A 12,251-nucleotide genomic window follows, 5' to 3' on the forward strand; every position below is an offset into this window, starting at 1 on the left:
GAAATTTGAAAATGGGGTTAAAATTCAGGGAGAAGAAATAAACACCATCAGTCAGCAGTTTGTTGAGAGCATTGTAATTCTGACACAGAAGGAAAACGACTTGAAGGATGAGTTAAACAAAATGGATAGAGTATTGAAAAGAGGTTATAAGATGAACACTAACAAAATAAAACAATGGTAATGGAATGAACTTAAATTAGGTGATGCTGATAACACTGAATTAGGAAACAGGAGAAATCAACCTTGTGCCGTGTGAGATGCATAAGTTGTTGGACGCTCATACAGATAAGTTATTCAGATTGTAATAACAGTTAGTTTAGTAAAGATTACTCATTAAATACCAGTATCAGTATGTTCTCTAAGCTTACTACAATAGGTTTTACTTTTCTTTTTGTAATACCACATGTTGTAGTAATATTTTTGTTTACATTTTGGCACAGTAAACATTTAGAATCCCATTTAATTGATCTGTTTTTTCTTTCCAGTAATTTAAGCAGATCATATCCACTTATTATTAGGTAGATCTTCCTGCAAAGTGGTGTAAATCTTAAGTTGTCAGATGTAGAAACTTTTGCACTGGTAGTTTGTTTTTATGTATTTTGCATACATTAAGGTTACATTCCATTGTGAATAAGTAAATTAGCAGATACTGCAATTAAGAGAGTGCTGAGTTCTTCTTCTAAGCAAAAATAGTTACCTTGTTAAGTTACACCATACATATGAAAAGCTAATCTATAGGCCTAATTTTTGTGGGTCATAAATAATGAAAATTTGTGCAGTGTAAAGTGTGTTAAGTGATTTAATTATATTTTTAAGCTTGTAATCTATGTTGCAATGTGTGATAAATGTGGCTGTTGACATAGGATAGTCAGAGAAGGAGCAGTATGTGTGGATAGTGGGTTGGAGTTTCTTGACGGTGACTGTAGAGGGAACTGAATGGGAAACTCAGAGTGGCTCTCCCGCAGAACAGTAGGCTCTGTAAAAAAAGACAAGAGAAATGTTGAACAGGAGGCAAAGGTTTGTGCCTTTCAGACTGAATTACAATATGCAAAATTGGAACTAGATAAGTTGAAGGGTGAAAAAGATCGTGGGATGGGTAAAGATAACAAGCAATAAGTGAAAGGGAGACAACTCTTCAACTCCTCCACCTACATTTGAGCTTACAGTATTGAATAAATTTGACTTGTTAACCTGAAGTAAGAGGGGAAGAACCTCACGAACTGTAGGTCACAGTAGGGTGCAGCAGACTTCTTGCAAAGAAGCTAAGTGTAGTTCGATACCAAAATATAGTAGGAGGAAAAAAGTCTTGCTGTTAGGCAATAGCCTTGGGAGTGGTATAGGCCAGATGATACAGGACATATTAGGAACAGGTTATTAGGTCACAAGTATTGTGAAGCCAAGTGCTAGCACATTAGCCAGCTGACAGGGGACATAAGGAATTTGCACAAAGATTTTAGCAAAAAGGATCAGGCTATTTTAGTAGGTGGAGCAGGAAACATCTTTGCTACAGACAGTAATTACAGCATTAGGGGTGACCTGGATGAAATAAGAGTAGCAACTACATACAAAAATGTGTGTTTTGTGGAGTTTTTACAACACTGTGACCAGCCTTGGGTTAACACTGCTGTGGGCTGTGTGACACTGAGTTCAGCAAGCCCCTGCTGACTGAAATGAAATCTCATATGAGTTGAACGATACATGTATTATGACTGATACCAATTTGTCAAAATCAATTTTCATTTTTTACGAGCTGCAACATGCACCAGTGACGTTAACAGTCTGCCACAAGGGAGAGGCCAGTATGGTTGTTAGTCATGTGATGCTCACTGCATCCAGTGGCAGCGGTGCAAATTAACGACACACTAATGCAGAACTGCAAGATACTGTTACCTAGTGTCAACAATATGAGTAAACAAATGTGTTGTTTATTATGTTTTATACAATAGTCATTAACATCTAAAAATGTTTACTATGTAAATTATGTCATATGAAAAACAAATTATTAAATGTTACTGTCAAAATGTATATAGAGTGAGTAGCAGCTATAAGGAAATAGCTATTACGTAAGTTAGGGTACTAACTGCGGACAAAGGATGCAATACAATCCAACCTTTTCATTAGTCATTCTTTGTGGGTACTAGTGAAAGGCTGCTTATATATGACTGTTTGTGAGCAAATGGCAGGGGCATATTTAAGGGGGGAGGGGGGGGGGGCAATGCACCTGCCCCCCCCCCCCCCCAAAAAAAAATATAAAGAAAAAAATAAGTGCAGTATCTGAATTATGTTAATGAATGATGCATGGAGGTATCACCATGGTAAACAGTCATACTTCCCTGTATTGGTGAGGTATTGGTGAGGGGACTAAGGTGTTAGTGGTGTGAAGTTTGTGCCAGTTTGTGTTAATTTGGTCCGAGTTGGGCTCCCATCCAGCCACCTGCACATATGCGGGCAATTATACTATGTTCGGAATACAGACCAATTCACACTATCCGTCTCTGCTCCTGTTCTTTTCTGTTCCTTTCAGTGTCTGTTCTGTCTCAGAAAATGGTGTAGCATTCATGCTAGCTTCCATCAACCTTCTGTAAGTTGATGTGACAGATTCCTGTTTCTCATCATTCAGCTGTTTTTGTACGAAGCATGATTGTATAATGAATTTAAAAAACAGTATCATACCATGAGTGCATATCAAAATACTCCTTAAATCACATCAATTCAGTTTTGCTCCAATTCAAAAACAACTTTTTATCAATATACATAATCTGAAACACGTTACTTGTCTTTCCCCACAAGAAATTCCTGAAAGAGGTTTTAAGAGGTCCTGTTTAAATTTCGTTTATCTTAGCCTCATCTCAGCTGAAGCTATGATTGAGACAAAAACTTTTGTGATTAAGTTCTGTTAGCTGAAATATGTCCACACACAAACACAAACTTCTGCTGTGTATGGTTTTAGTTTATTTATAAATGTGTAGTATGTATTCAATACACTGGCCACTATAAAACATATCACATAACTTTCGATAGGTAAATTAATAGAGGAACAGAAAACGGATTGTAACAGCACACACTAGGTAAGGAATGTTGCGGGGTGACAGCACTTCGTAATGCTTGTGAACTTCTCATGTCATATCGATTATTTGCTCAAGTAGGAATGCCATGGAAGTAATAATGTTTTCTAACGGTGCATTACAAAGACATCATGTTCAAATGTAATGATTGTCATGGTGTGAACAAACATAATGATATAATGGCACTATCCATTGTCATTGCATATATGTTGGCATTTGTCTCAATGCTGACGGTTACCAACAATTACCGAACAGCAGCAGGAGCCAAGTTCTCCAAACCAGACATCGGCAATACAATCTATATTTCATTGTTGTAGGTTATTGGTTGTTTGACATCCGTTGTACTTGTACTGAAGTATGGTGGTGTTTTAAGTGTTAATGTTTACGTACTTTTCAGTGTACTGAAGTTGGCCGTAAGTGAACCAGAATTGTAATGCAGAGGCAAGCTTCTATTCAAACCTTTTTCACGAAAAAACCATGTGTCTATAAGCCTGCTGGAGAGACTCCTGAAGTCGGTTACAAAAGTGTTAAGAAAGGACAAAGAGCAAAAGTGGGCTAGACGGTATCAATTTTGAAGTCAGCTGAGTTAGTAGAATTGCTTCTTGTGATGTCGTTACTTCGAGCTCAATTAATGTGGTTTCATTTATGGAGGATAGTGGGCCTGATCAAGTAAGGAAAAATATTTATGATATTGGAAACTATAGTCAAAACAATTACATTCAGTCTTTCACAAACGGAAAAAGAATTTTTTGTTAGAAGATATTTGTAAACCTGAGCCTGGGTACAAATTTCCCTCCATTACTTGTCCAAACCATACTAGATCTTTTCAAACGAAGTGGCTAGAAGAATTTATGTGGTTAGCTTATTCAGTGGAAAAATTCTGATGTTTTTGCAAGTATTGCTTGTTATTTTCCCATCCTGAAAATGTAGGGAAAGGAGATCAACAAGTAGCAGAGGCGTTGGTTGCTCAGGCTTTTACCAATTTAAAAAAGCCATGAAAATGTTTAGCAACATGAGAACTTATCATGTCATAAGAAATATGTTTTGATTGCTGAAAACACAAAAGTTATAGTTAACAGAAAAGCTGAAAGTATTATCAATCAAGTAAATAACAAAGAAGACTGGATAGTCAGAATAATAGAAAATTGCTAATCTCATAATACAAACAATCTGATTTTGTGGGAGGCAGCAAATAGCTCGAAAGGGTCATCATGACTCTGGGTGAATAAACGTTGAAGAACCAGACGAAAATGATAGCAATTTTCGATCACTGTTAAGATATAGAGCCAACAGTGGAGATAATATTCTTAAACACCAATTAATGGCTAGTGGTGGGAAGATGATGTACACAAGTTCTTTCATTCAAAACAAACTTATTAACACATTTGGTCACTTAATACAATTAAAAATTGCAGAAAACATCAGAAAGTCTGTTTTAGCAGTTGAAGCCTCTGACTTCCATCAAATTGAACAATATTCTCTCTGTGTACGTTATGCACAGGAGCAGCAAACTTTCAAAATCAGGTAAGATTTTCTGGCATTTTTCCTCGTTTATGAAGTCACTGGAGCAGGTTTGGCTAACACAATATTGAAGACCTTATCAACATTAGGGCTTGACCTAAACAAAATGAGAGGCCAAGAGTACGATGACACTACCACGATGAGTGGGCAATTCAGAGGAGTACATCTTCCATCAGAGAAAAGCTACCATTGGCCCTGTATATGCATTGTTCTTCACACACTCTAAATTTGTGTGTGTCAGATGCGACTAAAATACCTTCTATAAGAAACTGTATAGGTGTCATAAAAGAAGTCTGTGGATTCTTTCATTTGTCAGCCAAAAGACCAGAAATATTGATATCAATGATTTCTTAATGTTGTCCAGAACAAAAGAAAAAGAAACTTCTTTCAATGTGTGAACTGGATGGGCAGAAAGCCACAACTCAGTACTTTTACTTAAAGACATTTTGGAGCCTACCTTCCCCTTCCTTTGTAATACAGAAGAGAAATTACGTGACATGGCATCTGAGGCTCACACTCAAGTAGTGCTATCAGTCAATTTGTGTTTCTTGTTAATCTTTTTGTTTAGTATTGATCTTCCACAGACTTTGACTAATGTTACGAGTATCTTACACCTTCTGTCAAAAGAGAGGGCAAATGCAGATGACTTATTTAAACCCTTGTATAATGAATTGAAGACATTCGCTGCCAAACTTGACATTAAGGAAGAGATTCCAACAATTTGCCACCTTCAATTAGCATGTAGCAACATCCCTTACACCACAGAATAATACTATCGACAAGCTATTTATGTGCAATACCTGGACCATTTTTGTAATTCACTTAAAGAATGTTTTGAACCTCACAAGGAAACAGTTGCATCCTTACAAAACATCCTTCCATAGTTGTGTATCACAACAGATTTCAGTTCATTGGACGCTGCTTTTAATTTCTATGAAGAAGATTTGTCACATAAAGAGATTGTGCAAAGTGAGTATGTGTTGTGGAAAGAAAAGTGGAGTCAGGAAAATCCTTCAAATCTTCCAAAAACAGCTATGAGTTCTCTTGAAAAATGTGACTTCTTCCCCAACATTTATACCCTTCTGAAATTACTCGCAGTTCTTCCCATTTCTGTCACAACTATAGAGCGAACTTTCTCCAGACTGAAGACTTACCTAAGGAATAGTATACCTGAAAGCAGGCTTAACGGGTTTGCTTTACTTTCTATCCACAGAGACATTATAGTCAGTGGTGATGAGGATCTTGATAAGTCTGCAAGTGTACCAAGAAACCTGGACTTTGTTTTGTAAACATTCTTCTATATAAAAAGTGAAGTTCCTTTTTAATTTTAAATATTATTTTAATTGTAAGTTTGATAAACAATAAATAAAACAAATTTTGTTGCATTGTGGTTTGTTAAACAGTCAATTTAATAAACATTCTTGTAAGGTCTCTCCAAAATAATACCTACTCAAAACAGTCTTTTAAATTATTGTTGGCAAACACATATGCATGTATACACAAAAAGAAAAAACGAGGGCTGTTGGCAATTTATACATACATGACAGAACAAACCAATATCTATAGCTAGAATCACTCCAAACACGATAATCACAATCACATTTTCACTCTTTTAATTTGGATAAGTGTTTGCAGATGAGACATTATTGAAATCTTGACTAATGTTTGAAATATATTATTATTGCCTTGCTATGTTGGTTCTCCAGTGACTTGTTTTGTTTCCTCAACATTGTTATAATTACAAGATGTTGACTACCATGACAGTGTGTGGTACATTATTGAACTGGACACTGCACGCTAGTCAGCATCTTGTAATTATACAAGCAGAGAGGAAACAAAGTGAGCCACTGGACAACCATCATAGCGAGGCAATAATAACTGAGATCTTTTCATCATTTGCTTTTTTAAAAAATACCTATATTTTTTATGCTTTAACGTCAACAATAAAAAAAGCTTGATCTCGGTAAAGTAAAAGGAGCTTTCAGCGCAAATTATTCTCTGAATACGAGTAGCAAAACTGATACAAAATATCATGAGGTGTCTACTTAAAATTACTTAATTATCTTTACATTAATCTCGCCCCCTCCAAAAAAATATATGCTATATTCGCCACTGGCAGATGGGACAGCCTTGGTAAATGTTCCAAAAATGAAGGGCACAACGGTTCCACAGTTTAGTGGCGGAGCCCCTACAGCGTCTGTTCCACATGTTAAGTGTCGGCTGATCTATAAAACTCAGAAGTGGAACTCTGAGCTTAACCAGACTGAAATCTCAGTTTCAGACACAAACCCAGTCCAAATAAATTAACATGGATACAGCACCTTCAAAGACAAATTACCCCAGTGGGTCAAATCCCATGGTTGAAAAACCGCAAGTGGTCTATTCGGATTCTGGGGAGACCACAGAAATGTGCATGGAGGTAAATCGGAGTGCGTCAAAACCCTATAATAACAAAATCAAACCAAAATCTCTCTTAAAAATGAGAAATCTAAAAAACATCCTGGACAAATCCAGTGAACGTAAAATCAACATTATTGCATTTCAGGAATCACGATATACAGATGAAAATCTTTTTGATTCAGAAGGATACAGGATATACAAAAACGAGCCATGTCAAACTGTCCACACTTTGGAACTGGATTTATAGTAGATAAATCAATACTTGATTCAGTCACAGCTTTCAAATCTTACTCGGGTCAGCTCTCCACGATGAAAATAAAATCAGCTAATAAGATATACACTCTACTCAATGGACATGCACCAACTAACATCACTAACAAAAACAAAGTAGAAGAATCCTGGAACCAATTAGATAATATTCTCCAAAAAATCCCGAATAACCATGTCAAAATGCTTATGGGTGATTTCAATGCACAAATTGGTAAAGAAAAGAAATATCGATATTGACTACGTAAATGGTCAGGACATACACAGACCAACCGGAATGGCACACGACTCATTGAAATCTGCAAAAGCCACGGCCCATTTTTCAAATCGACATTTTTCAAGAAAAGAGCCTCGAAAACCAAAAGTTGGATCTCACCTAATCCATTACTAGGTGAATATCAGTTGGATCATGTAATGATCTCCCACATAAATACAGTAGAAATCATGAAACTTAAAGTCCTTAACAGACTAGACATAGATTCAGACCATTACCCAACAAAATTCTCCCTAGATGTCATTCCAGAAAAAAGAAAATTCACTAAGAAATCTCCACAACATAAAGATGATGTACAAAAGATAAATGGTAATGAACAATCTACAAAAGAAACACAAAATTTAAAACCACAAAACTGGCAACAACTGCAAGCAGGACTTTTAAAAGCAGCTGAAACTGTAGCACTGCAAACAAGAACACCTAAACACCCATGGTGGACAGATGAGTGTGAACAACAGATATATCTCAGACAACAGGCATGGCAAAACTGGTTGTGGAACAAAAATCAAAAGACCCTGGAAGATCTCAAAGATAGCAGGAAAACAGTCACAAAAGCAATACGAACAGTCTGTAAACAACACGAAGACAAAAAATTGCAAGATATAGAAGTTGATTGCAAGAAAAAAAAATTCTCTAAATTTCTACAGAGTATTCAAACAAAAATTAACAAAATACTCTCCTCCATCACTCAAATTCAAAAATGAACATGGAGAAATTGCCCATACCAACGCCAAAAACTGTGAAATTCTTGCAAACTACTTTTCTAAATTACTGAATTGTGGAAAGCCTGCAGAAAAATTTGAGTTCCGTCATACACAACGAAACCCAGACTCAAAGCCACCAAGTTTATAGGAGATTAAAGAGATAATTCAGTCCCTGAAAAATAACAAAGCATCAGGAGAAGACCAAATCACTGCAGAATTATGGAAAAATGCAGGAGAAAATCATATTGCAAAACTCAAAGAAATTGTAGATGAAATCTGGAAAACTGAAAAAATCCCCACAGATTGGAAGACAGCAATCATACATCCTCTGTACAAAAAGGGAAGTAAAACAGACCTCAACAACTTTCGTGGAATCTCCTTATTGTCAATAACATACAAAATTCTGTCTAAAGTCCTACTAAACTGAGCAGAACCTCAGTTGGATTCAAAATTACGCGAATACCAAGGTGGATTCAGAAAAGGTTGATCATGCATAGAACAAATCCTTAATTTGAAAAACGCAATGAAATATCTGCATAGTACTTCAAACAAAAGTTATGTCATCACGTTTGTCGACTTTAAAAAAGCATATGACAGTATAGACCGAGAATCCGTTTTTGAAGTGTTAGTAGAATTTGGACTAGATCAAAAGACAACAAACATCATAAAAGAAACACTCGCGGAGACCAAATCCCAAGTAAAATTTATAGGAGAATTGAGCACAGAATTTGAAATAGACACAGGAGTACGACAAGGGGATGGACTGTTTCCAGTTATCATGAAAAAGTTGTTCAAGAATGGAGAAAAGCAGGTGCACCAGCACACATATTGGGACCAAAATGTAAGGAAATAGAATTAGATTGTTTAGCATTTGCTGACAACATGGCACTGATTGCCCAAGACATTACCGATGCACAGAAACAGCTAGAATTATTACAAGAGTAGGCAGCAAAAATAGAATCAGAAATTTCATTTGAAAAAACAAAATTTATGACTGACATCAAAGATGCACCTTCTGATCTCAAAGTTGGTAATAACTACATCTCTCGAGTGAAAGAATTTAAATATTTAGGTGAATGGACTGCAGAAAATTGTAACGAAAAGGAATATGTCAGATCAAGAGTCCAGAAAATGGAGACAGCATTTCAGCTAACCAAAACTGTTTACAACAAGAAGAGTCTCTTGTGGAATTGCAAAATAAGACACTACACAACAGTAATTAAACCCGAAGTTCTCTACGCATCTGTGACACTAAATCTTCAACACAGAACACTAAAAGGGGAATTAGAAGTGGGAGAACGTGAAATAATGAGGAAAATCCTAGGACCAAGAACTAAAGATGGTGTGCATTATCCAAAACCCAATGCAGAAATATATAAAAATATCTCCAAAATAACAGACACAATTCGCATGAGAAGAATCCAATTCAAAGGGCATTTAGAAAGAATGGACTCAAACAGGTTAACACACAAAATCCATACATTTTTAAATAACAAAACTACAAGACAGAACTGGTACAAACAGATGGAAAAAGACCTGAGAGAATTAGGGTCTCCAAATCTACACGACAGAAATGAAATCAGAAAAATCACAAACATACAGGGTTTTGTGGAAGAAGGGAGAAAAACTAACCGACACACATGGTCTGCGCAACAAAAACTAGCCCATTCGTTGCGTATGAAGGAATACTGGGCAAAAAGGAAGGCCAACAAATGTTGATTACACGTGGTCCTAAGTGATCCATCCGCGAAGAAGAAGAAAAGGTAGTATTGCAGCTGTGAAATGGATGCCATAATACGTCTTGTGGTGGGTGGCTGACGATTTGTACAAAGGATTCAGAAGCTGTTCTATGCAGCGAAATATTTAATGAGTGAAATTATGCAGCGTAACCAACAAAGACTAATTAACTGCTCACTGAAGCAACTACGGACTTGAGTAATTTTTATTGTCTGTGTTGTGCAGTCAACAGACACATTATTTGGGAGTCAGTATAAGAAAGCTAAATTTCTAATTTTATGAAACCCATCTCACTCAAGTGTGGAGCTTTATATTGAATAATTACTGTTTTGTTGAGTGAAAATCATCTTGATTCATAAAGTAAGTACTGAATGCAACCCAATCAAATGTTCCATGTATTTAAAAAGATGTTTCTGTATCCGAAAGTTAGTGATGAAAGCTGACGAAATCTAAAGTTAATACATTCTTATGCCAATTCATGCAACAGATGTAGTTTAAAATAAGAATTCAACTTGCTGGAACAAATACAGGGTGTCCCAAAATAATGTATACATAAGAATGATATTTTCACTCTGCAGCAGAGTGTGCACTGGCAGATTAAAACTGTGTGCCCGACCGAGACTCGAACTCGGGACCTTTGCCTTTCGCGGGCAAGTGCTCTACCATCTGAGCTACCAAAGCACGACTCACGCCCGGTACTCACAGCTTTACTTCTGCCAGTATCTCGTCTCCTACCTTCCAAACTTTACAGAAGCTCTCCTGCGAACCTTGCAGAACTAGCACCCCTGAAAGAAAGGATACTGCAGAGACATGGCTTAGCCACAGCCGGGGAGATGTTTCCAGAATGATATTTTCACTCTGCAGCGGAGTGTGCACTGATATGAAACTTCCTGGCAGATTAAAACTGTGTGCCCGGCCGAGACTCGAACTCGGGACCTTTGCCTTTCACGGGCAAGTGCTCTACCATCTGAGCTAGGCAAGCTGAAAGCAATGCTTGATACAGCTTCAAGATAGATAACTTTATACTTCAGACATAATTAGTGATTTAAAGGTAGTGCCAAATCCAATGATTCCTCTCCTCTCCCCCCCACCCCCCCTCCCCTCCCCCTCCGCCCTGACAATTTCACCATTGTCATTTTTGATGATATTTTGTGTGTGCTCATTCTTTCACTTTCCTATTCTTTCATAATTCAACTGTACCTATCCTTATTAGGTCCTTGCATGTGATAACAATCTTACTGAAGTTAACAGTGCTGTGTAACTCCACAATAATTGGGTATTCCCTTACTTTTTTAATCTTTGTCTGAACAGAACTGTCTGTTTATATAAAACAGTAAATTATAGTGCAATTTTGCAGATTTCAACCCCTTCACTGGTCCTTCCAGTTAATTATCCATGTACAGTTATGGCACTTACTCAAATGTTCTCCTCTGCCAAATATGACTTTTTGCCTTAAAAATTTTCCCATTCCATTGTGGCAAGCTGTTACAGCAACCTGTTTAAAAGTGTTGTTGAACAAAGTCTGAGTTGCAAAATTATTTATGTCCATATCCTGTTTCGCCCTTTTGGGGCATTATTCACATTAAAATAATTTTGCAACCGAGACTATTTTTGTTCTGAAACACTTCTTGTCTTTCAACAAATAAGTCACAACAGATAGTCTGTGTCCTATATGAGCACAACCAAATGTGTGCACACACAACGGGCACATCTGCCTCTGCCTGCCCGCCCCCCCCCCCCCCCACCCCCCCTCTCCCACACATCACACAAAGCAATAAAAACAATAAACCTATTCCAACAGGGCAAATTATGAACATACTGCTGACAAACAACACTCAATAAGAGGAATGAAACATAAAGAAAACACAAATGGAAAACAAGTCTTGTAGATGGCTGAATATATGCCTTGGATGAAGAAATGAAGCAAGGAAAGGTATTTGCAGTCTTGACAGAACTATATGCTTCACAAACTATGATATCTCAAAAGCTGGTAGAATGGTTTATATAAGATCCATTCAGTGATTTAATAATTCCATATGACTACAAAAAAATTTTTCATATGGATAATTATGAAAGACAAGAGTCAAATCACAAAGGATAAGTAATGGTGACCTAACACTGCTTTGTGCAGAAAACTATGGTGCAAAGTCTACTGAAACTGAGGAGATATTGAACAGGTAGCAGGAACTATGTAATGAAAGTGTGTGTTAACTTTTCACACAGTTGTTCAGGGCGTGGCTAAATTATTCAAACTTTGGCCACAATGCAAAATAAAGTTCATTT

The 12,251-nt window shown here is 36.8% G+C and overlaps 1 protein-coding gene across 1 annotated transcript in view; it reads right to left on the reverse strand.

The window, feature by feature from the left end:
- The window catches only part of LOC126479936 (exosome complex exonuclease RRP44), a 148,386-nt gene that overhangs the window by 4,340 nt on the left and 131,795 nt on the right, over nt 1–12,251 (reverse strand). The window lies entirely within an intron of this gene.

This window comes from Schistocerca serialis, chromosome 1 (genome assembly GCF_023864345.2).
Source record: "Schistocerca serialis cubense isolate TAMUIC-IGC-003099 chromosome 1, iqSchSeri2.2, whole genome shotgun sequence".
NCBI lineage: Eukaryota > Metazoa > Arthropoda > Insecta > Orthoptera > Acrididae > Schistocerca > Schistocerca serialis.